This window comes from Macrobrachium nipponense, chromosome 12 (genome assembly GCF_015104395.2).
Source record: "Macrobrachium nipponense isolate FS-2020 chromosome 12, ASM1510439v2, whole genome shotgun sequence".
In the NCBI taxonomy this organism is placed as follows: domain Eukaryota; kingdom Metazoa; phylum Arthropoda; class Malacostraca; order Decapoda; family Palaemonidae; genus Macrobrachium; species Macrobrachium nipponense.
The window spans coordinates 77,611,705-77,639,204 of NC_087205.1; the positions used below are offsets into that span (position 1 = coordinate 77,611,705).

General features: G+C 35.6%; 1 protein-coding gene and 1 long non-coding RNA gene across 6 annotated transcripts in view; one reads left to right on the plus strand and one right to left on the minus strand.

Moving 5' to 3' along the window:
* The window catches only part of LOC135224607 (QRFP-like peptide receptor), a 338,517-nt gene that overhangs the window by 164,665 nt on the left and 146,352 nt on the right, over nt 1-27,500 (plus strand). The gene's annotated exons all lie outside the window — the stretch shown is intronic.
* The window catches only part of LOC135224608 (uncharacterized), a 196,293-nt gene that overhangs the window by 125,078 nt on the left and 43,715 nt on the right, over nt 1-27,500 (minus strand). The window contains exon 2 of the long non-coding RNA XR_010316779.1: nt 1,605-1,651. This is a non-coding gene — a long non-coding RNA (uncharacterized LOC135224608). The remainder of the gene's footprint in view (nt 1-1,604; nt 1,652-27,500) is intronic.

Here is a 27,500-nt window from a genome sequence, read left to right on the forward strand (position 1 = left end):
AATCAACAAGTAGTTTCTCGAGACATTTGTAAAACAGAAAAAAAAATTAACTTACGTTAAGAGAAACCAAGGAAATAATTTATGATATTACAATATATTATTCGAGCTACAAATGTCCTTTAATATCTAATTCGCTCTACTCGGAATTAATATATTTTCATATATGTAAACCGAGAGGAATTTTTTTAGTTGACAATGATATCGTCCTCTCGTAGGTTCGAAGCACCACCCAGCGGACAGAGAAGAACGTCAGTGACGTTATCGATTTGGCTAACACTTGTTAGCCTAATCGATAACATCACTGACGTCCTGATTTCTTCTCTGTCCGCTGGGCAGTGGTTCGAACCCACGAGAGGACGAAATTATTATCAACAAAAAAATATTCCCCTTATATGAAAATATATTAATTCTGAGGTAAAGCGAATTAGATATTAAAGGACATTTGTAGCTCGAATATTTATATGAAACATGGATGTGACAATTGTTCATATATATATATATAATATATATATATATATATATATATATATATATATATAGTACTATATATATATATAGAAGAGAGAGAGAGAGAGACGAAGAGAGAGAGAGAGAGAGAGAGAGAGAGAGAGAGAGAGAGAGACTTGTGAAACATTATGAAATTTCAACCAAGATACAGAGAAAGTTATCTATCATCCAGAAATCTAATCAAAGGAGAGCCGTTTAAGGTAATGAAATCTCAACAGAGAGAGAGAGAGAGAGAGAGAGAGAGAGAGAGAGAGAGAGAGAGCTCCTCTTACCCACTGACAATGTAAACAGATCTGGAAGATATCCGAATAGGATCATTAGAGATTGGCGCCAATCAAATAACCTGCCCACCACGTGAGGCCCTTCCTCCTCCTGAGGAATGCAGGAAGCTAGGAGCCGGGAACGCCAAAGTAAACGTTGCATTTTGCTGTTACTATAAACAAATCCGACTCTCCTCGGCCAAATCGCACCCACCTTATACTCCCTCTTGAGCCACAAACACAAACACTTCAGGTGAGTTTCAAATCAGTCTTGTGATTCTCAGGATGGAAAGTGATGAGAGAGCGCAGAATGGCAAACGCGTTTACGGGCCCGCTAAGAGAAGGGGAAACTCTCATACCGACGGATAGATGGCGCTGGTGTCGAATGAAAGAAGTATGCTATGTTCCTCCAAAGGGGTTGATTGATTTATTTGAATACGGCTACTAAAACTGGAGTTACAGCAAAGAGGATAAAGCAAATAACGATGGGACTCATGACGAGCGTGACAAGAGCAATACTAATAATACGAATAGGAATTACCAAAAAAATTAATAATAATAATAATAATAATAATAATAATAATAATAATAATAATAATAATAATAATAATAATAATAATAATAATACTGTACCTTGTGTTTTTACCCAATTCATCAAGTAAAAAGTTGCAAATTTCAATTTTTTTAACTCGGTAGAACCGGAACATAACAGAATATGCAGCAAGAGAGAAGAGTCTATGGTATTACATAGCCACATTTCAGATAATTGTTAAATAAACCATCTGAGAAATCTCCTACATACAGACCCATCACCACAGAGGAGTGAAGCATACTTACATTAATTCAGAAGTTCCTATTTTTTCCCGAATCGTAATGCAATTGATCTGTAGGGGTTAGAATGTAAGCATATTTTAGCAATAGACTTTCAAAAACACTAAGTTGTAAATTAAAATCAAATGTACGTCGGTATCAATTAAGACAAATAAATAGCAAAACAACAGCGTAACTAAATGGTAAGCCATGAAACAATAATATAATATATATATATATATAAAGATATTATAAGAATATATATATATATATGTGTGTGTGTGTGTTGTTGTGTGGTGTTATATATGTGTGCATGTTCTAATAACATTGTGGTGTTGGGTATATATAGATGTATATATATCTATTATATATATTATTATATATATATTCACTTATAATATAAGAGAGAGAGAGAGAGGAGAGAGAGAGACGAGAGGAGAGAGAGAGACGAGAGAGAGAGAAGGAGGAAGAGAGAGAGAGAGAGATCTATGAAATCTTGTACAACCAGACGTCCTTAGTGGCCAAGATTTAGATGGCATGATAATATTATAATAATAACATACGTGACTATTACAATTATCCCAAAAGTCATGAAATTAATCTTATCCATTTGAACAGCTTAATGCGTATATTACCGTATGATATTCTCAGCCATGACCCATAAAACTTTCAGGCACGGTGCCAGACGCACGATAATGGCTAACTTCAACCTTAAATAAAATAAAAAGTACTGAGACTAGAGCTCTGCAATGTGGTATGTTTGATGATTGGAGTGTGGTTTATAAACCTACTAATATGCAGCCCTCTAGCCTCAGTAGTTTTTTTATGCTCTAGCAACGGACAGAATAAGTGTGGACTGTACGTACAAATAAATAGTCATCACGGTAGCTTTATTTTACAGAAAACCGAAAAATAAATAAGAAAACAGCTCAGTATAGTACTTCTCAGAAATTTGCACTGGCCTAGATCATCAACTGATGCGCTAATACTTGACCTACATAAACGCAGCTATTTGCGTGTACGAAACGAGAAGCAGACCCTCTCTAGGACATTCTTCATCTTTTCTATTTTTTCTTTCTTATCTCTATTACCTCGCCGAGTATCTCATTCAGCGTGTATCCACCGTACCCCAACATAAGTGCTCTCTTGGTCGGTGTGCGTGTACCGAATATCTTTATTTATTTATTTATTTATCTTTAAAAGAAAAATGACATTCAAATGTTATTATTTATCAGTTAATCGTTCTACCACAGCATTTTGTTTTCTAAAAATAATTGCGAATATAAGCAGCAAAGTACCATAATTGATGCAGGTAACGTAATAATAAAGCTACGGAAGCTGATGAAATTATGTACAAAATAATTAATTGTGACGTGAAATACATAACAGCAATAGGGTAATACAATTAATTTCGTTTGACGCATTATTCAGTGCAAACTATAACGCCACTTTCCTCAGTGAAGAACTAGTCTTGCTTCTTTCCAGAGATATAAAAAAAATTATAAAAACATTTTCTACAGTTGGCTCCACAGCTATGAATTGAAAGTTATCTAGTAAGCGTGACTTCAATATAAAATATGTACGAAATTAAAAGTTCGGAAATGAATATGGCGAATAAAAAAAATCATTTTAAAAATGGGGATACGACGCAGAATATATTAAGACTAAAAATAATTTGTAAACAAACTAAATGTTACTTGTAACGCAAATAATCTCAAAATAAGTGGATAAAATAGTGTAAAATTAAAATACAGAGGTAAACTTAAGTAGTTACACTGACATGCAAGCATAATTCTATACGAGCGGTACATAATGTAATTCTAAAATTATTAAGTACATCTAATTTAAATTATCTGCTATTTTTTCTGATGTTTATCATTATATTCTTTGCCTACTTTAATACGATCATAACTGGTGGTGTGATCAGAAGCATCCTCACCTACCACGCGAGAGGATCCAGGTTCAAATCCTACCATGCATTATACATTATGCCTATGTTGACCTAAAAAGGGAACTTTGTTCCTGGTTAATCGACTGTGCTGGGTGGCAGTCAGAGTGGTGTGGGGATTGCAGCAACCAACCCCGCCCAAAATAATTTCAAGGGAACCAAGAAGCTTACACCTTCAAGGGGGGGAAACGCGTGCGGTGGAAAATATACATATGGAAGTAAGGTATGGATGCCGAATATATGAGAAAGGAAAAAGGTTGAAGCTGATAAGACTCAAGTGCTGAAAGGAGCGAAGAGCAGAAGTGCGCAGAAGTAATGGTGTTAAAGGGTAAAGTTTCTGAATGAATGGCTCGTTTAGATGGTTTGTCCATGGGGAAAGGTTACAAGATTGGTGAAAAGAGTGTAATTCGGGGGTGTCAGGAGGGAGAAGGCGAGGAAGACACAAACTCCCGGACACACAGAATGAAAGTGGTACTGATAAGGACAGGTCTTAATATCCGGAAAGAGAGAGAATAATACCTGAAAGATAAAGGAGGCGAACGGCACCACTTTAATCCAGGAGCCCCCTCCTGTTGAAGGAAAGGTCTCTTCGTTAGAAATGTTCAAACTTATTTCAAACAGAGAAAGAGACAGACAGAGAGACAGATAAAAATCAGAGATTAACATTAAGGTGGATGATATCAGGACAATATTCTTAAGAACTTTTATCAAACCTTTCAGCAACTGTCATACGGAAGCTTAACTAGACAAGAGTAAAATATTACAAGATCATACAATCCTCCCGAAGTATTCATTTTTTAATGCAACAGATAATTCATTAGGTCCGGGAAGAGTTGAAGTTGGACGCCTCAGAGGTTTAAAGGAAGGACGTAAGAAAAGCCACGTTTGAGTTCTAAAACATTGATAAGTTGAATAATCCAATGTCTGAATAGGTGATTGCCTTAGCCCATCAGCAGATGTCACGCCAGCATCCTCATCACAATCAGTCAATCAGTCAACCTATTCTTTCAAAGGAAGGTACCGATTACAATAACCAATCAAATATTCATTTTTAGTTGGTGCAATGAGTAACCCTACCTAAAGTGGGAGACGTCTTAGTGCCCTGTGAACCGAACAGGAATATAAAATCAATAATCTCCGCTTCCAACCTGTGGCATATGAAGGAGTCCTTATTCTCACGCCGAAAATTCGCAGCCAATCTTTGCTGTCTCTAAGCAGGATTGCAGGACTGTGAATTCTGCAAAGGGGTTAAAAGGCATTTCCTTGTCAAGGATTCCATCCCCGACCTCTTCGAATCTATTGTAAGACAAATAGCTGGTGTCTAGCGCTATCAGCAGTGCACAGCCAGTTTAGCCATAAATTGAAGTGGCCGAGCTCAACGAACTTCCACGCTATCAGTCCATTCATTCAAGGCATCATTCTTTTCCCTCGCCCAAAAGTAAACACGCGGGATCGGTTACTATGCCTGGGAAGGAAGGACTTTGGCTCTTACTTATATATATTTGAAGAGGAACCTTAGTAGGTGGCACTGAATGATAAGCTAAATATTGAGAGTTAGAGATATCGCAGTCCTTTGTGTAAAATGTGCGCCCTAGCAAACGCTCGACTACTCTGTAAATAATGATAAAAAAAAATCTCTCTCTACTAAATTGCTTCGTTCCTTACTCGAATCACAATGGGTTAATGTAAATAAAGTATACTCCCCTCCTTAATATTCACAATGTAACATTTGTTAACCCAATGAGTAATTTACTTCCATTTAGAATACATTAATCAAGACTTGTTCTCTACAGGAGGTTTTCTGAACGATGCGACGCCACAACGAGAATGTTTGTTTGATACTAAAATCATTATAATCGCTTCAAGAGAGTATCGATATTCTAGAAACCGTCGTAATTCAGTCAAAAATGGCATAATGTATACATAAGGATTACTATAGTAGATTCACATCAACAGTGCATCTGATGTCTAGGACAGTCCCTTACGACGCTCCTGATTGGCTGTTGATAAGCCAATCACAGCCCTGGAAACTCACAGTCTCTCTCGAGAGATCGGAGAGGCAGGATGTATGCTCCACCTCTCTTGAGAGATACTTCTGAAATACTTATCATTCAGGAAAGGTGGAACATACGTCTTGCCAATGTGAACTTCTCGAAAGACAGTTTCCAGCCCTGTGATAGGCTTTTCAACAACCAATCAGGAGCGTCGTAAGGGACTGGCCTAGACATCAGATGCACTGTTGATGTGAATCTACTGTAGAAAAAAACATGAAACGTGATACCTGGTTCTACATATCTATTCCTTTATCAAAATATAACGATAAACGCACAAACAACATATATATATATATATATATATTATATATATATATATATATATATATATATGTGTGTGTGTGTGTGTGTATGGTGTATGTGTTTGAATGTGTGTATGAGTGTGTTCTGAGATTAAATTGCTAGCCCTACTCAAATCTCGGACGCGCTGCAACTCGCTACATTCTAGTACAGCCCCTAGCACCTAAATCACTGTTCAAGTCAAAGTCAACGAAGGCTCAACGAATCTTTACGTAATAAGAAATTTATATATCTTATCGTAGAACTGAACGCAGGTCCTCTAGCTAGTGGGAAGATACCAATGTTGTTCTGCGGAAGTAAATGAAGAGTAACTTAATAAACATATGGATCGCAGCATTGAAGACTTAACTGGTAACGTGCTGTCTTAAATATATAAAAAATGACGTGCGTTAAAGTTAGGATAAAATACTAATTTGTGTTTGAATATGATACAGTACCGAATAGGGACACCGAAGAGAAACTGCAAATCCAAGTGAAAGAGTTTGGAAATGTTCGCAAAAGAGGAAAGTTGAAAATAAATGTGGCAACAGTTGAGTTGTGAGGGTTGACGAAAATCAGGAAGACGTAGAATGTTCTGAAATGTGGCGAGGAAGAAGCAACGAAAAGGAAGAGCCTTCATATCTAGGGAGCAGGTCAGGGCACGAGGGCAAGATTGAAAGGACAACGGTGAAATGTTTGCTAGAGGCCTGGCATGTTACTGATGAACCTTCGAGAAGGTGTATGGGGCAGTTTCTTTTGTGGAATTTTTCTCCTCAACCTTTGAGGAGGTTATCTGAAAAGTGGGTTCTTCCACGATCCCAAAGTTCAGGTATGAATTTAGGAATGACCTCAGGGTTGCTTTTACCCCAGGACCAACTCCCCTTTTCGAGATGAAATGGCTTTATGGCAAAGATAGAGAGAATATAGAATTTAGGCCAAAGGCCAAGCGCTGGGAGCTGTGAGGTCATTCAACTCTGAACCGGAATTTGATAGTAGGAAGGTTTGAAAGGTCCAACAGGAAGAAAACCTCGCAGTTGCACTATGAGTAAATTGTTAGAAGAGGGTGGAAGTTTAGATAGAGGAAGGAGAATATGAACGGAAGTACAGTAAAGGAAATTAAAGAGGTTGCAGCAAGGGGCCGAAGGGACGCTGCAGAGAACCTCAAGTAATGCTTATAGTGCACCACGTGAGGTGCATTGGTGGTACTATCCCCCCACCCCACCCCAGGGGTGCTTAATGGTAATGAAAACATATACACGCACAAATATTACGTTATGTCTTCATCTAACGGCATAACATTTGACACAGCCTACGACATTGCTGTTTGCTCAGTTAGTGCCCTATACCTGCTAATTTTAGTAGTTCTCTTATACTAAGAGAGAGAGAGAGAGAGAGAGAGAGAGTGCGTGTGTGTGTATGAGGTTTCACCCTACATGAGGATTGCCTCATCGAAGTACTTTCGTTTTGATAGCATATATCTTGACGTAAAAACAATCACTCGCGTCTGGTTTTCTCTCTCTCTCTCTCTCTCTCTCTCTCTCTCTCTCTCTCTCTCTCTCTCTCCTTCCACTTCATTATTTCATTATTTTCATCTTTCCCCTAACTGCGACATGCTAATTTCATTAATTCTCTCATACCAGAGAGAGAGAGAGAGAGAGAGAGAGAAGAGAGAGAGAGAGAATGGTTTCACCCCACCCTGAGAATTAACTCGGGGAGACATTTTCGTTTTGATGGCGTACATCTTGACGGAAGGTAGATCACTCAATTTTGCACCCTATAGCCATGAAGAACAAAAATCAAAATCAAATCAATAATAAAAGTCAAAGTAAAAATGAAGCAAATAAAGAAAGGAAAAAAGAACATGAGATGAAGGAAAAAAGCAAGCCAACATCGCGTTATGAAATGTCAGCATCGAGATATCAGGCATCAGCGCCTAGGTACACTGCAAGTAACAAGCTCTGTATATACCATGCCAGGGGATAGTGCAGATACGGAGATAAATGCAGATACATACACAAAATGAATAGATATGAAGATGAAAGATCAAATATATTGGAAAAGTTGGATTTTTTTTATGTCCGAATTTCTGGAAATGAAGAAAAGAACATCATATCAGAACAGGAAAGAGACATGGGAAAATTCTTATTATTACCCATTTTAAATGACGGAGATAACACGCAAACCATCATAGTGATGAATGCACAGGGTTTAGTTACGAGTAACTCAAAAAGAAAAAAATAGTTCTTAGAAGAACTGACCCTACTGAAAAATAGATATAATGAATATAAGTGAAACCTGGTATTCCCAAGAGACTGGTAATGATGATCAGATAAAGGGGTTCCAAACTTATAGATCAGAAAAAAAATAGGAATCAAGGGGGAACTGCGATATATGGGAGACATAAATCAAAGAAAAAATATGTGAGAAATATAGTAACACAGAATGTGAATTAATATCGGTAGAATTTGAAACTGATAAATTAGTGAACATCGTAATATACAGACCCCCTAATACTAAAGAGTTTGACATAACAATAGACAAATTGGATGATATATGTAGAAATCACAGAGAGTGTACTATACTCCTATCCGGAGACTTTAACTTTCCTTTCGTAGATTGGAAAGAACGAATAGGAGATTGAGGTTGTATTTATACATATATAAAAAAAAGAGTAATAGTAGTGCAGAAGATAAGAGGCGATTTGAAAAGCTATTAGATATGCTAATAGAACACAACATTCAGCAAATAAATCACTTGCCAACATGATAGGATAATATTTTAGGCCTAGTGTTTGTGAAAGAGGTTAATTATGTTAAAGAAATAATAGTGTATAATACGGATATTTCAGACCATAATGTCATAGAATTACCAGTCTGTTCCAAAGCAAGTGAAAACAGAGATAAGCAAGAGATGAAAAGGTGGGAAGGATATGGAAAATACAATTTCCTATAGTAAGAATATAAAATAGTCAGAAATAAATGAAGAATTAAACAAAAACTGGGAAAACATATTCGTAAGTGATAATATACAGGTAAATATGGAAATATTATATAAAATATTAGAGAAAATAGTGGATAAGTATATACCAAAAAAGAAAAGTAAACATCAGTCATGCATACCAAGAGACAGAAGGATTTGGTTCCAGAAAATCAGAAAGTGGAAAAAAGGTCTTGCAAAAGAAAAGAATGCATGGAACTAAAAAGTAAGATAGAAAATGCAGAACAAAACATTATGCAATCAAAAGGTAATGAAAAACGGGACTTTGAAGAAAAGACCCTAGAAAATATCAAGCAAAACCCAAAACTATTTTACTCATATGCAAAAAACATGAATAAAAGAAGGGTAGAAATAGGCCTTCTAAGAAATGATGGGTGATTAACAAATGAAAAAAAAACGAAATATGCAACATATTAGCAGAAAGATATAAGAGAGAATTTACACCTAGAATTGATAATGAAGATAATGATTCAGATATAAGAGATGAAAATAGTGTATATTTATCGGACATAGGTATTAAATTGTGCAGGCTATTAATGAAATTAAAAATAGATCAGCAGCTGGACCAGACGGCATCCCTGCCATTTTGTTAAAAGAAATTACTTAATTCTATTGCAAAGCTGCTCGCAGCATTATTAAGACAAAGTGTAGATGCAGGCAAGATTTATGATCAACATAAATTTTCAAAAGTGGATCAAGACTAGAGGCAAGTGATTATAGGCCTGTGAGTCTAACATCACATATCATGAAAGTGTATGAGAGGGCAATGAAGAAAAATATAATGAAACATTTAATGAAAAATTTGTTTAATAAGGACAACACAGCTTTGTACCCAGAAAAAGTACAGAAACCCAACTGTTACTCCACCATGAGAACATATATAAAAATATGATAAACGAAAAAGATACAGATGTGGTTTACCTAGGCTTTGCAAAAGCTTTTGACAAGGTAGACCATAATATATTAGCGAAGAAAATTAGAAAACATAATATTGTGGACAATGTAGGAAAATGGATAAAAGAATTTTTCCAAAACAAAAAACGATGAGAAATCGGATGAAGCTAAGGTAATATCCGGTGTGCCACAAGGTACGGTGTTAGCTGCATTGCTGTTTGTTATTAGAATTGCAGACATAGACAGTAAGGTTAAGGACTCGGTAGTGAGAAGTTTCGCCGATGATACAAGAATGAGTAGAGAAATTACTTGTGATGAAGATAGGAACTCGCTACAAAGAGACCTAAACAAAGTATATGAATGGGCTGAGGTAAATAGGATGGTATTTAACTCTGATAAATTTGAATCAATAAATTATGGAGATAAAGAAGGAATGCTATATGCATATAGGGGACCTAATAACGGGACAATCACAAAATAAAGAAGCAGTTAAGACCTTGGTGTGATGTTGAATAGGAGTATGTTATGCAATGATAAAATGGCAATACTATTGGCAAAACGCAAAGCAAAAATGGGAATGCTGCTACAGCACTTCAATAAAAGAAAAGCCGAACACATGATTAAGCCCACTTGAATATTGCAATATGATATGGTACCCATACTACCAAAAGGATATTGCACAAATAGTGTGTGTGCAAAGGTCCTTTACAGGTAAAATAGAAGTAGTTAAAGACCTTTACTACTGGGAAAGACTACAATTTTTAAAATTATATAGTCTAGAAAGGAGAAGAGAATGCTACATGATAATACAGGAATGGAAACAGACAGAAGGAATTACCGAAAACATCGCTAAGCTAAAATTATCAGAAAGAGCAAGCAGAGTAGAAGAATGCCCAAAATTATACCAGGAAAACTAGGAAAGTACACAGGACATTAATCCACTACGCACCAGCATCGATAATGCAGCGTCTATTCAATGCCTTGCTAGCTCATCTGAGGAACATATCAGGAGTGAGTGTGTATAAGAATAAGCTCAACAATTATCTAAGTTGCATCCCAGACCATCCAAGATTGGAAGATGCAAAATTTACCAGAAGATGCATTAGCAATTCACTGAGAGACATTAGAGGTGCCTCACACTGAGGGACCTGGGGCAACCCGAACAAGTTGTAAGGTCTGTAAGGTTCTCTCTCTCTCTCTCTCTCTCTCTCTCTCTCTCTCTCTGGATTATTACCATTTACATCCTTCCCATGACTTCGACCTACAATGTTCAACGCACGTGCCTAATTCACAGCTTAGGTCAACAGCCATTTTTTTACGCATACAATTATATTGCTTACCACTGTGCCACGAGAGAGAGAGAGAGAGAGAGAGAGAGAGAGAGAGAGAGAGAGAGAGAGTCAAGGTCGTAGTCAGATTTCGTTGAGGTAGTAAACACCAGATTTATACAAATACAAATCTGTCGTGTAGATGTAAGGTCAGATGCGTTCTATTTTGGCCAGAAATCCGACCGGTGAGAGGAGGTGAGTGGATCATTCACTGCTGCGCAGAAGCCAATTTCGAAACGTGGATGTCTTTGTTTTAGCTTATGTAAGTAACTATTCATATATCATTATTAGCTTTAAACTTGGCGCAAAATGGTTAAGTAGTGATATGCATATGAAATATGTATGTGTTTATAATATTATAATAATATGTCTATATCTATATCATATATATATTTAATATATATACATATATATATATATATATATGTTATATATCATGTATATATATTAATATTATATATATTATGTATAATATATATATATCTAATAAAAAGGAACCCATAAAAACACCAAAATGTAGAGAGAAAAGTACTATATTTCAGAGACTGCTGTCTCTCTCTTCAGGTATATGAATGAGAAAAGTTTACAGAAAAGGTGGGATTTATACCAAGAGATCCGTCCACAAGTAAGCCAATTTAGGTCACCCCCGCTGATAATCTTCCTTTAATCTTCTTTTCTGTAAACTTTTCTCATTCATATACCTGAAGAGAGAGACAGCAGTCTCTGAAATATAGTACTTTTCTCTCTACATTTTAGTGTTTTATGGGCTCCTTTTATTAGATGGAATTCTGTTGTTACAGAAAACAATTTTTACCAGTCATATATATAATAATATATATATATATATATATATATAATATATATATATATATATATATATATAAATATATATATATATATATATATATAATATGTATACATAAATCTAAATATATATACATACACATACCGCGTCAATATACATACACATGTTGCAAACACATATATAAATATATATACGTACATAAACATATGTATATACGTGTGTGAACTGTGAATGTGTAGAGAGAGAGAGAGAGAGAGAGAGAGAGAGAATAATCCAACCAAGATACATTATCAAAATTAATGGTTTTGAGACAAAGAGTGCGTAGTAATACAGTTTCCTCTCTTTTCTGTTGGTTAAGTCTTTTGAAGCTACGTGTTAACTATAACTAGTTTCATGCCCGTTATACTGTAAACGAGATGGTTGTTTAACTACCATCCATGGGCGCCAGCAGCACATTTTCCAAAAGAGGGGGCATATTATATATATATATATATATATATATATATATATATATATATATAATTATATATGATATAATATAATTAATGATATATATGTATATGTATATAATATATATATATAATATATATATATATATATATATTATACAATTATACATATAATTATAATTGTATATATATGTATATATAATAATATATATATATATACAATTATATATGATATAATTATGTATATATATGTATATATAACATATATATATATATATATAATATATATATATAGATATATATATATGTATATATATACATATATATATATATATATGTATATATATATATATATATATATATATATATATATATATATATATATATAATCAAATGCAGTGGAACTGCGATGCCAATAATTTAAGCGAAGCAAGATGCGTTTAAGAAACAATACAATGTTACATTGATTTTTTTCCAATAGTTCCATACACTGTTCAGCTGAATTCAAATATTTCTGGAAAGAACAACGCAGTTATATACTGTATACAAATATTATACTAATACATAATGATACCTTCAACTTGCTGAAACTGAAAGAATATATTCTAAAATGGAAGGAAAACAAAGTGAAGTAGTTAAATGTAATAAATTTGAAATATAGTATATAAATATATATACATTTTTGCAGGTTTTCAAGGGGGGGTGGGGGTTAGTGCCCTTTCTTGCCCCTAAGTGCAGGCGGCCATGCTACCATCGGAAAGTAGAAGTAAGAACAAATTTCACCATTTGAAATTATGGTTTAAGAAATCTTCAAATTTCAAGTGGTACTAGCAGGAGGTAAAGCACGAACTTTTTGTTAATCCATTTCAGAAATTTGAAAGTGAAATCTTTTAACGGCGTAACAAGTTCATTCAGCGCCACACAATACAAATACATTTGCCAACCGCAATTCAGCAAACATCCCAAAAGGCCACAATATTCGACAATTTCTGAGCCCTTCCCGTTTAACAGAATATTAGGCAGTCAAACCAAATCCTCAAGTCTTATACAACGTTCACTTACCAACAGTGAGACATCAATTTTGAGAAAAGCTGAAATAATATGAGCAACGTCTCTCGAACACTGGCCCAACAAACCAGTTCCAAATACAGTTTAAATATCATAACAGGATTATTGGATATAAAACCTCTTTTTTCTTTATTTCTTTCTTTTTAATTTTGCAACGGTAAAGAAAATTCGGTGTCATAAAAGGGTTATTGGGTATAAAACATTTTTTTTTCTTATGGCGCACCGGTGCAAAGGAAATTCGGAGCTAAAAGAAAATTCTGAGCTACTTGGGCTTGTTACCTACGCGTCCTACTCAAGAGGCACAAGTACTAAACACCGTATGGTAAATGTAAAGCAGACGGCCACACAGAGGTATCGTTTATTGATATAATTTGTCGACCACACAATATAAAAATGGTTGTAATACTTTGATCCCCGAGGGGCTAGTACTAAACACGGCGTCCAGTTTAGCTTCCGGCATGTTTAGTACTAGCTCCTCGGAGTAGGTTTGTTTGTTTGTTTGTTTGTATAGTGTTTATACGTTGCATGGAACCAGTGGTTATTCAGCAACGGGACCAACGGCTTTACTCGACTTCCGAATCATGTCGAGAGTGAATTTCTATCACCAGAAATACACATCTCTCACTCCTCAATGGAATGCCCGAGAATCAGACTCGGGGCCAGCGTGGTAGCACGCCAACACCATGCCGACCACGCCACCGAGGCGCTTTCCTCGGAGTAGGTGACGCGCAGATAACAAACAAGCCAAAGCAACACCGCCAATTCCGAGTGATCGCAAGCACATTCCAAGCAACTTAGGCGCAACGGCAAAACACACACACATTATTTTGCGAGACATTTCATTTCAGGTCTTCGTTCGATGAAAACTAAAAACACAGAACACGGGAGTAAAAAAGTGACGTATTCGAAAGACACTTTTATAAAAGAGACAGTAATTATTCCTTTGTTCATCTGCTAATGCTCACCTATTTTGTACGCCATCAAGAAAAAAAAAACGATTAACCCTTTGAAGCTAGTTTTTCTTTTCGTGTGACGAAAAGCGAAGAATTTTCTGATTACGCGGTATTCAGAATGCGCGTCAACGAGGTCACCCTCCCAGTTAATGAAAATGTGCCCTGAGTCCGCATTAGATCATTACTGTTTCAGGGAACTTGCTTTTTGCTCTTTCATTGAAATTTGTCTATGGAGCTTGCCTTCCCTTTCAGTTAAGTGTCTTAACTTGAAATTCATATTCCCTATAATGATAAATTAGAAATTTATTCGTTTGTTCTTTTCATTCAGACACTTTTCGCTTACTCGGAGAGTAAGCCTGCAAACTACTTTGTTGTAGTTGTTCTTGTTCTTGTTCTTGTTCTTGTTGGGTGGGTAGGAGAGTCTTATAAAAATCTGACAAAGGTGTTTCGCTTTGAGTTTTAGAAAGATACAGGAATTTTAGGATAGGATACTTGCGATTTATTTATTAGAATGAATATGTAAAAAATGATAATGCCCATTATAAACAATACAGAAAAATTATTTCTAATAAAATGTAGCGTATATATTCTAATTTTTGTTGGTGAAACAAGGCGCTGTTTGACTGCAGATCTTAGCACGAGCCCCGAGTAAACTGGGGATCGGATTACGCCTGGTTATTCCTACAAAAGGCCCAGTCATCCTATTGTCTCCGTCCTCTTCATAAATAAATACTATTTACTACTAATTATCGTAGTTAAAAGAAACCTCCGTATTAATTCTACATAAATATTGATTGTTCGAGTGTAAATTCGTCTTCTGTTCGTCACTCGCCTAAGGTTGAACTTACCATAATGGGTAAGATCTATGTTCCACCTCTCCTGAGGGATAAGTCTTTCAAAGGTATCCCTCAGGAGAGGTGGAACATACATCCTGCCTATGTGAATTCTCGAGAGAGGGAGTTTCCAGCCGTGTGATTGGCTTATCAGCAGCCAATCAGGAGCGTCGTAAGTGACTGGCCTAGACATCAACTGCACGGTTGATGTGAATCCACTATAGTATATACAACAGGAAAAGCAACATTTGTGGAATATTCTTCCTCTGCAAAAATTTTTGGATAAGCACATTCATCATGAAGATGAGATCATTGCATAGAACGTATACCCAGAAGATATAATAATTGCTATACCATCTTCTGAAAATAGAATACATGATTTTTCTTATTAAAAACTGGGTTGATTCTCGAATCACGTCCGCGACGCTTCATTACCTGGACGCTCGAATGACACTGCCAATCAGCACTCAGCAAAATCGGTCGTTCTCTTTATCTCTCCCGTTGAATTTAATTATCCAATTAAGGACACATTAACGAGGTTACTTCGAGGAGCAGCGCTCCTGACGACGATCCATAACTCCGAATGAAAAATAAATGTAATGTAATTAAATCGAGGCTTGAAAAGGCAGACTGCGTCGTCGCTGCAAGAGGTTGAATTTCAAGATGGCGCCTAGTAAGACAAGACCTGAAGATGACAGTTCGCCGATTTTGTTCTTCAAGACATCAAGGAAAACATCATCCACGGGACTCCTGCTAACGGCAAGCGTTACTGAAAAACGTGCAAAAAAAATGACTGGAACCCAATATAGGGGAGAGATCCTGAAGGACGTGCGTGAGATGAAAGAATGACGAGCGTTCCACAAAGTAATGTATGTGAAGATTGTGTTAGTACCACGGTAAGCAAAAAAAAAAAAAAAAAAAAAAAAAAAAATATATATATATATATATATATATATATATATATATATATATATATATATATATATATATATATATATAGATATATATATATATATATGTATGTATGGACGTAAAGAAGCCAGCTGAAAATTAGAAATATACAGAGAATGCTGATACTTAACACTGTATACGAAGAAAGTAAGCTGTGCAGTTTTACATCAGTATTGTATTAGAACCTGTCTAGATGCTCATGAAGTCTGCAGAATAAGGAGGTCGAAAAAATTAGGACTAAGAGAACATAAAAATGAAATTGTTAAAAGTGAATATCTACGAGGAAGAATGTCAGCATAAAAAATTTTTTTAAGTGAAAATAAAAAGTTATTGTACGTCGAGAGAATGAGATTAATAAAAGAGGATATGAGAGAGAGAGAGAGAGAGAGAGAGAGAGAGAGAGAGAGAGGGTGGGGGGGGGGGGGGATGGGAAAGCTAATGTTAGGACGAAAATAGCCTATCACATACGAAACAAGGTAGATTAGTCAAGGGGTTTGTGTCACAGCTTGTTACTGATGAGTTGTAGAGGAGGTACTATTACAGCGGTAGCAGGTAACTACTATCTATTTCAAGGACCATGACACCATCCTTTTTTTATATAACTAATGAACTAGCTTCTGATTAATGTGAAACCGAAACCACCAGAGTTTGAGACACTAACCTAATTAAGAAAAATGGATTAAAGCATCTACTCCGCATTATTGTCTTACTTTATATCGAGAAATGTCATCTCAATTTTGTGGCATGGTGAGAACGGAGATTAAGACCTGGCAACTAGGCGCAGAAAGACATGTGTCGACCATGACGTGGGGCCCCGTGACGTTTACACCTGCTACGCCCCCGTTTCTGTATGGTCATGAAATAATGTATAATTTGTAGTGAATTATACTGTTCTATAATGGAATCTAAAATACTGATTGGTTATTGTTTGAATAAACTCATTTTTAGCTTCACTTGTGTTTATTATTTAATTAATATGTAATTCTTACGAAAAAGAAGACAGAAAATAAATAAAAATCTCGGATGGCAGTCAGAGACTCAGAGAGGTGATCGTGTTAGGGAAGGTACACGTCTGTTAGATACAGGCATTGACAAGGGCTCCTGCTGACACCTTGCTTACTGCCTACTATTGATATTTTGTATCAGGTCTAGAATGCTTCACCATTGTCCACGAGGTTGTCGTAATACTTTTATGTTGCGACTCTTAACATACTACAAGAGGGAAGAAGACAATAATAAACTGAAGATTGGATTGAATAGGTTGGTATCATGTCATGTTTAATGGCGTACCATCACGGACAAGTATAGTTTAATATTATGCATTATCAGATTCTCTCTCTCTCTCTCTCTTTATATATATATATATTATATATATATATATATATATGTATATAATAATATATATATATATATATATATATATATATATATATACGTATATATCGAAATCCCATCTTGTGAAATACTCTCCAAAACAAAGATTCCGATGTGCCTTCAGGTAATATTCCTTCTTCTCGAGTTCTCTTGTCAAAGTAGTAATTGTAAAGGTATCCTTTGACAAGAACTTGCTGTGAACATATCGACGAATTGTACCGATGGTAAAAGATTCGAACACATCTTCAGCTGGCTGTGTGGAATGAGACTGTACTGAATCTGATGAGGGCGGTGCTAATGGTGATGGCGATGGAGCTCTTGATAGTGCTGGCGATGAAGGTGGTGATGGTAATGGGACTGTGATGGTGGTGGAGTTGGTTGTCCTGCAATTGGCCGTGAATGTATGGTGCGCCTGAACATCTGACGAACGGCATTCCTTGTCATATCCGTGACATCAGCAACTCGGTCATACGGTCTGTTTGGGTAAAAAATATATAAAGAGATAAAGAGAGAGGTTTTTCGATAGATAATTACACGAGGACAAATATTTTTTTACCCAAACAGACCGTATGACCGAGTTGCTGATGTCACGGATATGACAAGGAATGCCGTTCGTCAGATGTTCAGGCGCACCATACATTCACGGCCAATTGCAGGACAACCAACTCCACCACCATCACAGTCCCATTACCATCACCAACCTCATCGCCAGCACTATCAAGAGCTCCATCGCCATCAAGAGCTCCCTCGCCATCACCATTAGCACCGCCCTCATCAGATTCAGTACAGTCTCATTCCACACAGCCAGCTGAAGATGTGTTCGACTCTTTTACCATCGGTACAATTCGTCGATATGTTCACAGCAAGTTCTTGTCAAAGGATACCTTTACAATTACTACTCTGACAAGAGAACTCAAGAAGGAAGGAATATTACCTGAAGGCACATCGGAAACTTTGTTTTGGAGAGTATTTCACAAGATGGGATTTCGATATATACGTATATATATTTATATATGATATATATATATATATATATTTATATTATATATATAAAGAGAGAGAGAGAGAATCTGATAATGCATAATATTCAACTATACATGTCCGTGATGGTACGCCATTAAACATGACATGATACTATCCTATTCAATCCAATCTTCAGTTTATTATTGTCGTCTTCCCTCTTATAGTATGTTAAGAGTCGCAACACAAAAGTATTACGACAACCTCGTGGACAATGGTGAAGCATTCTAGACATGATATAAAATATCAATAGTAGGCAGTAAGCAAGGTGTCAGCAGGAGCCCTTGTCAATGCCTGTAACTAACAGACGTGTACCTTCCCTAACACGATCACCTCTCTGAGTCTCTGACTGCTAAAAATGAGTTTATTCAAACAATAACCAATCAGTAATTTAGATTCCATTAAAGAACAGTATAATTCACTATAACTTATATATTATTTCATAACCATAGAGAAACGGGGGCGTGGCAGGTGTGAACGTCACGGGGCCCCACGTCATGGTCGACACACGTCTTTCTGCGCCTAGTTGCCAGGTCTTAATTTCCGTTCTCACCATGCCACAAAATTGAGATGACATTTCTCGATATAAAGTAAGACAATAATGCGGAGTAGATGCTTTAATCCATTTTTCTTAATTAGGTCGGTGTCTCAAACTCTGGTGGTTTCGGTTTCACATTAATCAGAAGCCTAGTTCATTAGTTATATTAAAAAAGGAGGGTGTCATGGGCCTTGAAATAGTTAGTAGATAAGTCGATAGTTAGATGTGTATATGTGGGCATTTTGCAGCTTGGTGTCCTACTTTCCAACTGAAAACTTTGCGGGTCATTATGAATGAAAACTATTTACCCTAAATCAAGAATTATTATTATTATTATTATTATTGTTATTATTATTACTAATGAAGTAAAATTTCAAAAGCTACAAGTGAAAAACACCAATAAATCAATAAGGAAGATTCAGCATTAGTTGGTATAAATGAGAAAAGTATAAGTCATTTTTTAATAAAATATACAAGACAATCATTAAAATATAAAAATAATGAAAATAAACCAGTGAGTAACGATGCAGAACTCTTAGAGGGCAGACCCTCGGAAGAACATGTAAATGTTCGGAATTTAATTACACGAGGGTTAAGGATTGCTGGAGACTGTTCTTCCAGCCTCCAGCGCATCAAGTCGACAACATGGGCAAAGAGGGCGACATGACTTTCCTTGCAAGTGTAAATGTGCGTTGCCAACGTGCACTGAATGGGAGGCGACCTTTAATGTCTTGCCATCAGACTGGGGAGCAACGCTATTTATTCCCTTCCCGACAACCTAGGTTATGCTTTTGCATGTTCTCTTTCATTTCTTGTGCTCTACCTCCTCTTACTTCTCCCTAATGGACGCCATATTCTTTGGAAGTTTGGATTTCAAGTCAGTGGCCCCAGTGGACTTGTTCATATGAATAGGATTCATCTTCTGAATAATAATAACAATAATAATAATAATAATAATAATAATAATAATAATAATAATAATAATAATAATAATAATAATAATAATAATAATAATAATAATAATAATAATAATAATAATAATAACTAATAATAATAATAATAATAATAATAATAATAATAATTATTATTATTATTATTATTATTATTATTATTATTATTATTATTATTATTATTATTATTATTATTATTATTATTACTACTACTACTGTGTATGCTGAAATTAAACCTTCTTTTAAACATGTTTTATTATAAGTAATTGCTGCCTCAGCTGCATTAATTTTATATAGGTTCGTCTCTATTTTCCTAATTATTGTTTTCTCACTGTTGCTCACCAGTTTAAGCAACAATGAGAAAACAATAATTAGGAAAAAAGAGAAGAACCTATATAAAATTAATGCAGCTGAAGCAGCAATTACTTTTAATAAAACATATTATCATCAGTATTAGTATTATTGTTGTTGTTGTTATTATTCTTATTATTCAGAAGATGAACCCTAAAAAACCCTAATCATATGGAATAAGCCCACAGGGCCACTGACTTGGAATTCAATCTCCCACAGAACCTAGTGTTCATTAGAAAAAGTTACAGAAGATCATGAAAATACAGAAAGAAAAGATATCTTATTTATAATTCAAACAGTAAATTAAATTACTAAATAGATAGATAGTAAAATATACACACAGAACATTATTCAGACGATTGATAATTATTATTATTTTTCCATTTTCCAGAACCTTTCCGGTTTCCAGAAAGTGTCAAAGGGATGCGTTGCAATCCCCATGCCCTGCCTTAGTGATGTGGCTTATGTGGTGTGACTATGAAGGGAAGTTTTTCGTTCTTGTCACCCATCCAAATACTGAACAGACCCAGAATAATCTAAACATATATATATATATATATATATATATATATATATATATATATATATATATATATATATATATATATATATATATATATATATATATATACATGTATGTATATATATATACGTATATATATATACATAATATATATGTGAATATATAATATATATATGTATATATATATATATATATATATATATATATATATATATATATTATTCTGGCTGCAATAGCGTTGGTAATGACGATTAGAAGAGTACTAGTATATATATATATATATATATATATATATATATATATATATATATATATATATCAAATATATAAATATATGTACATACATATACGAGTATATATACACACACACACATATAACAACATACTACCACTCTTCTAATCGTCATTAGCAACGCTATTGCAACCAGAATAATATATATATATATATATATATATATATATATATATATATATATATATATATATATATACGTATATATAATATATGATTCAATTCAAAATCCTAATATTCATTACGGAAATTAATACCTGGATACAAATAATGAAAACACGAATCTGGAAACATATAAAAGAACATAAAATCTGAATGCTTATTGCAAGGTCTCCTCTTTATGCAAGAGACGGAAGCGTTTTATCCAGACTGAAATTAGAGAAAAAAATATTCAGTTCTGCTTTAATACCGGAAACCTCGAAAACTGAAATTAATTCGCATTATGGCCGAGCTGTGAATTAATTGATAACGAGAGAGAGAGAGAGAGAGAGAGAGAGAGAGAGAGAGAGAGAGAGAGAGAGGAGCATTTTTGCCGAACTCTTTGGGACTTTTGGTTGGTATGAAAAAATAAAACTAAAGTAACAAACTAAAAAGAAAAAAGAAAATGTACACATAATTATTAAGGATTATTTTCTCACCAGATTCCTATTGTTTGGATGTCCCCACTACTTAAATTATACCGTAAGAAACCCTGAATTATTTTTTTTTTACTCGTACGCTTTAACAGAAATTGACAGCGAAAAGGTTTGAAAGGTGTAACAGGAGGAACACCTCGCACTAAGATGGCATAAAGAGAATATGAAAGGAGGTTCAGTAAAAGGAATGAAAGCAGTTGCAGCTAGACACGCTGCAAAGAACCTTAAGTAATTCCTCCATTGCACCGCATGAGATGCACTGACGGCACTACCACCCTACGGGGTACCTTCATTGGAGGTCTTTTCAATGAGAATTAGCGTCTCAAAGACCCGAGAAGACTGCTTGTTCCACATAGCTAAGAAGCAGACAAACAAACAAAAATAAATTACTCGACCAGCTCAATTCTTCCTATAAAACTAATGAGTTCAAAGTACGAAAGATATTAAAGGCTAACAGAAAAAACGTAGTACAACGGTTCAATTGTGAAAATAGATCAATGGCAAAAATTTGCTTGAAACCATCCATTTCAGTCTTGGTTACCGTTGCGGACGGATATAAAGTATAGACAGTATAAAGTGAATAACAGATAATCACAAATTATCACTGAAACTATAAGATGGACATATATATATATATATATATATATATATATATATATATATATATATATGTGTGTGTGTGTGTGTGTGTGTGTGTGTGTGTGTGTATAACTGAATCACGGAAGTTAGGAACGTGTTTATTTTCCTTCGTGGCATATATCTTTATTTATGGATTTATCACGTTCCTAACTGGCGAATACTCCATTGTTTATTTTCCATCGTGGCATATATGTATATATATATATATATATATATATAGTATATATATGTGTGTGTGTGTGTGTGTGTGTGTGTGTGTGTGTGTATAACTGAATCACGGAAGTTAGGAACGTGTTTATTTTCCTTCGTGGCATATCTTTATTTATGGATTTATCACGTTCCTAACTGGCGAATACTCCATTGTTTATTTTCCATCGTGGCATATATATATATATATATATATATATATATATATATATATATATATAATACATATATATTTAATCTGTTCTCTTAACAAAGGTCGTGGTAGCTCCAGATAAAGAAACAATAGTTAATGTTCCATTTTATACTTTAAATGATGAATTGTAGGTGGAAGTCTTATGCTCAACGCATATTCAGCATTAGTCGCATCCAGTTCTTACTTAGCCAATGGCCTAGACCTAGTACTTCATCCTGATTCTTTGGGCCAGCCCTATGAGAGCTGATAGTCAGCTCAGTGGCCTGGTTAAACTATTTTTATTAATAATGATAATACTCCTGCTCAGAAAGCTTAATTAACGGTACATCAAACTCCCTAGCACACACTGCACATTCACCTACGTATCTCTTTCGTGCATTCTCACGCATCCTGGAAATAAAGGTTTCCTTCTCTAATCTTTTGACTTCAGCCACTTTCTTCGTTGGCTTCATCTTCCGCCTAACAAATCCAAATTACAGCACTTCTCACTAACCTACGGTCTTACATTCTCACACACGACGGCTGAACCTATAGTAGATTCACATCAACCATGCATTTGATGTCTAGGCCAGTTCCTTACGACGCTCCTGATTAGCTGTTGATAAGCCAGTGCAAAAGACGGAACAGAGATCCTACCCATGTGAACTCGAGAGAGAGACAGTTTCCAGCCCTGTGATTGGCTTATCAACACCCAATCAGGAGCGCCGTAAGGGACTGGCCTAGGCATCAAATGCACGGTTGATGTGAATCTTCTATAGTACTTTTAGTCACACTCTGATCAGTTCTTTCGCTTACAACAAACTCCTCGTCACCTCAAAAAGGATCTTGTCATTTTTCAACTTTCGTTTGTCTGACGATGCATGCACTGAGCAAACAATCCTCAAGTCGCGTCTACTTACTGAAGGTTTTTACCGAAGTGATAGTGAACGGTGTAACCACACCATTACTGTGAGTCTCTTTTCCTTAGGCCGATGGCAAATAAGAGTAAGAAATAATAGCATTCTTATCACTCTGAGTGGAGTGGAAATTAAATGCTCAGGGTTATGGACTTTGCACCCACATCCTACACTGAAACTACCAAGCAAGTAATAAAATCGTGTAATAATGATATATATATATATATATATAATATATATATATATATATATATATTATATATATATATATATATAATGAATATACAGAGGGAGAGAGAGAGAGAGAACGTGCGGCAGCGGTAATTCTGGAATAATAAAATAATAATAATAATAATAAATAATAATAATAATAATAATAATAATAATAATAATAATAATAATAAATAATAATAATAAAAAGGCAAAGTAACGAGAACTGAAGGGATAAAGCTACCAGATGGGAGCAACATCAAACACATAGATGAGACTGGATACAAATACCTGGGAATAATGGAAGGAGGGGATATAAAACACCAATAAATGAAGGACACGATCAGGAAAGAATACATGCAGAGACTCAAGGCGATACTCAAGTCAAAACTCAACGCCGGAAATATGATAAAAGCCATAAACACATGGGCAGTGCCAGTAATCAGATACAGCACAGGAATAGTGGAATGGACGAAGGCAGAACTCCGCAGCATAGATCAGAAAACCAGGAAACATATGACAATACACAAAGCACTTCACCCAAGAGCAAATACGGACAGACTATACATAACACGAAAGGAAGGAGGGAGAGGACTACTAAGTATAGAGGACTGCGTCAACATCGAGAACAGAGCACTGGGGCAATATCTGAAAACCAGTGAAGACGAGTGGCTAAAGAGTGCATGGGAAGAAGGACTAATAAAAGTAGACGAAGACCCAGAAATATACAGACAGGAGAATGACAAACAGAACAGAGGACGGGCACAACAAACCAATGCACGGACAATACATGAGACAGACTAAAGAACTAGCCAGCGATGACACATGGCAATGGCTACAAAGGGGAGAGCTAAAGAAGGAAACTGAAGGAATGATAACAGCGGCACAAGATCAGGCCCTAAGAACCAGATATGTTCAAAGAACGATAGACGGAAATAACATCTCTCCAATATGTAGGAAGTGCAATGCGAAAAATGAAACCATAAACCACATAGCAAGCGAATGCCCGGCACTTGCACAGAACCAGTACAAAAAGAGGCATGATTCAGTGGCAAAAGCCCTCTACTGGAGCCTGTGCAAGAAACATCAGCTACCTTGCAGTAATAAGTGGTACGAGGGAGTGATAGAAAACGATCAGGCAAAGATCCTCTGGGACTATGGTATCCAGAACGGATAGGGTGATACGTGCAAATAGACCAGACGTGACGTTGATTGACAAAGTCAAGAAGAAAGTATCACTCATTGATGTCGCAATACCATGGAACACCAGAGTTGAAGAGAAAGAGAGGGAAAAAATGGATAAGTATCAAGATCTGAAAATAGAAATAAGGATATGGGATATGCCAGTGGAAATCGTACCCATAATCATAGGAGCACTAGGCACGATCACAAGATCCCTGAAAAGGAATCTAGAAAAACTAGACGCTGAAGTATCTCCAGGACTCATGCAGAAGAGTGTGATCCTAGAAACGGAGCACATAGTAAGAAAAGTGATGGACTCCTAAGGAGGCAGGATGCAACCCGGACCACACTATAAATACCACCCAGTCGAATTGGAGGACTGTGATAAGAGCAAAAAAAAAAATAATAATAATAATAATAATAATAAAAATAATAATAATATTTTGTTAAAAATGACTGCTGCTTCAGCACTATTAATAATAATTACGAGCGAAGCTAAGTTTTACTGGAAACTGGCTCGTTTCTGGCGGTCTGCACGGCCTGCCCTAACGCTATTCATATGCTAATATCTTCAAAAGTATTGGAGATAAAAGAAAACGTCTTTCGGCAGATAAAAACCTTATATCTTTAAATTTCATCCCATATAAGATTTATTTATAAAATATCATAAATTCACATTTAAATTATGCTAGCCCTTTGATGGTTTAATTTAAAGCTTTGTGAGTTATCACCTTTAGGGCACCCTACTGGTAATAATAATAGATATACCTGTTTATTAAAAATGAGAAAACAGGAGTCGAAATAACCAGGTCTCCTGTTGTTAGTCCTTTGCTCATTTCACGAAAACCTAAACATTCTGAACGCCAGTGGTTCTAAAAGGAAAATTAGGCCCCAAGCTCTGACCGGACCGGACGCTAATCGCCACTGAAGATTTGAATGAAACAGTTACCTAATCATATCTAAGGAGGTTCAAATGAATTTGGCGCCGTCGAAAACTGATGAGCACAAGTACTAACAAAATGCAGTATTTGCGTGATGTATAAATCAGATTCCACGGCGAGTCAAAGGTTAAATTGGGGTAACGATAATTGATAGGTTATTTAATCACTTGAATATAGTAACCAATCACGTGACCACTAGAAATTTTGAACCGTGGTCTGTTAGTACTCTGGCAGTCACCGGGAACGGTCTTCCACGTACAATCATTGCCTGAAGTCTTGCATGTGGCACTGCCTGTTTTCAAATTTTATGTCATCCTCGCTAAAAGCAAGGCTCTCATTGCATTTTTAACGTATGAGATCTACATAACGAAGCCTTACCAAAATCCCATTTGGGTTTAAGTGCTGAAAGCAAAATAAAGCAGTCTCATAAGCGACGAGAAAGTTGTCTTAATTCATTGTTGCCGTAAACGGCACTGCTCTTCATTTCAGTGTCAAATGCAAAGAAATGCCTCGTTTCAAGATTTTTCAGTATTTGCCGACTGAAATTACAACATACTTTGAAGACCCCAGCCGAAGAAATGTCGGTCAAATTTTAAGCAGATACGTTCAATGGCTCCTTTGGAAATGTTTCAAAGTTAAGAACATGGGTTTTCAACCTGGGGTATACGATGTGCTTCAGCAAAAACTGCTCCTCGGCCACCTAGAATAGTTAATGAAAAACAGTTTCAGCCATTTCATAGACTCCCTTTGCAGCTGATGTAATAATAACGTATTTTGTTTTTGCAGCTCAGTACCATTACCTTGAAATTTTACTGTATAGCCAGAGGTAAATCATTATAAAGAACTGTCTTTATTTGTTATGGAATTCTGCTTACAATATTATTGATTATGTCTGGAGAGTTATGTACTTCCCGTTTATACAGTGTTTGCAAAACAATGGAATGTTTTTTCTGGGTTGGTTTTCCACGTTATACATAGTGAAGGGGGCACATTACTGACATTACAAATGCCCTGGTTTAGAACCTAGCCATCATAGCCGCCTAAGATATACAAGCTGAGCTTATTAGCTAAGAACATATGTCTGATTTGTATGGAACTGCTGGCTGAAGCACCTGAAAGACATGGCGAAATTCCAAGTATCCTAAACATATCAGCCATTTCGTCCTTTACCTTCAAGCCTAATAAGAGTTTTGGTCAGTGATTTTGAGACACTCTGGAAAAAGCCTCTAGTGCACTGTGCAAATTAAAAACTGAAAATTTTGAAACTTCATCGGCCAGTTGTGTACGAATTTGCATACTGAGTGGAATCCAGATACGAGTTTTTCACCCATATTTAGCCGCATTATAACATCTATAGCAGCACACTAAACAGTCGTCCTACTCAGGGAGGCAGGAGATTTACAAAAGTTTTCA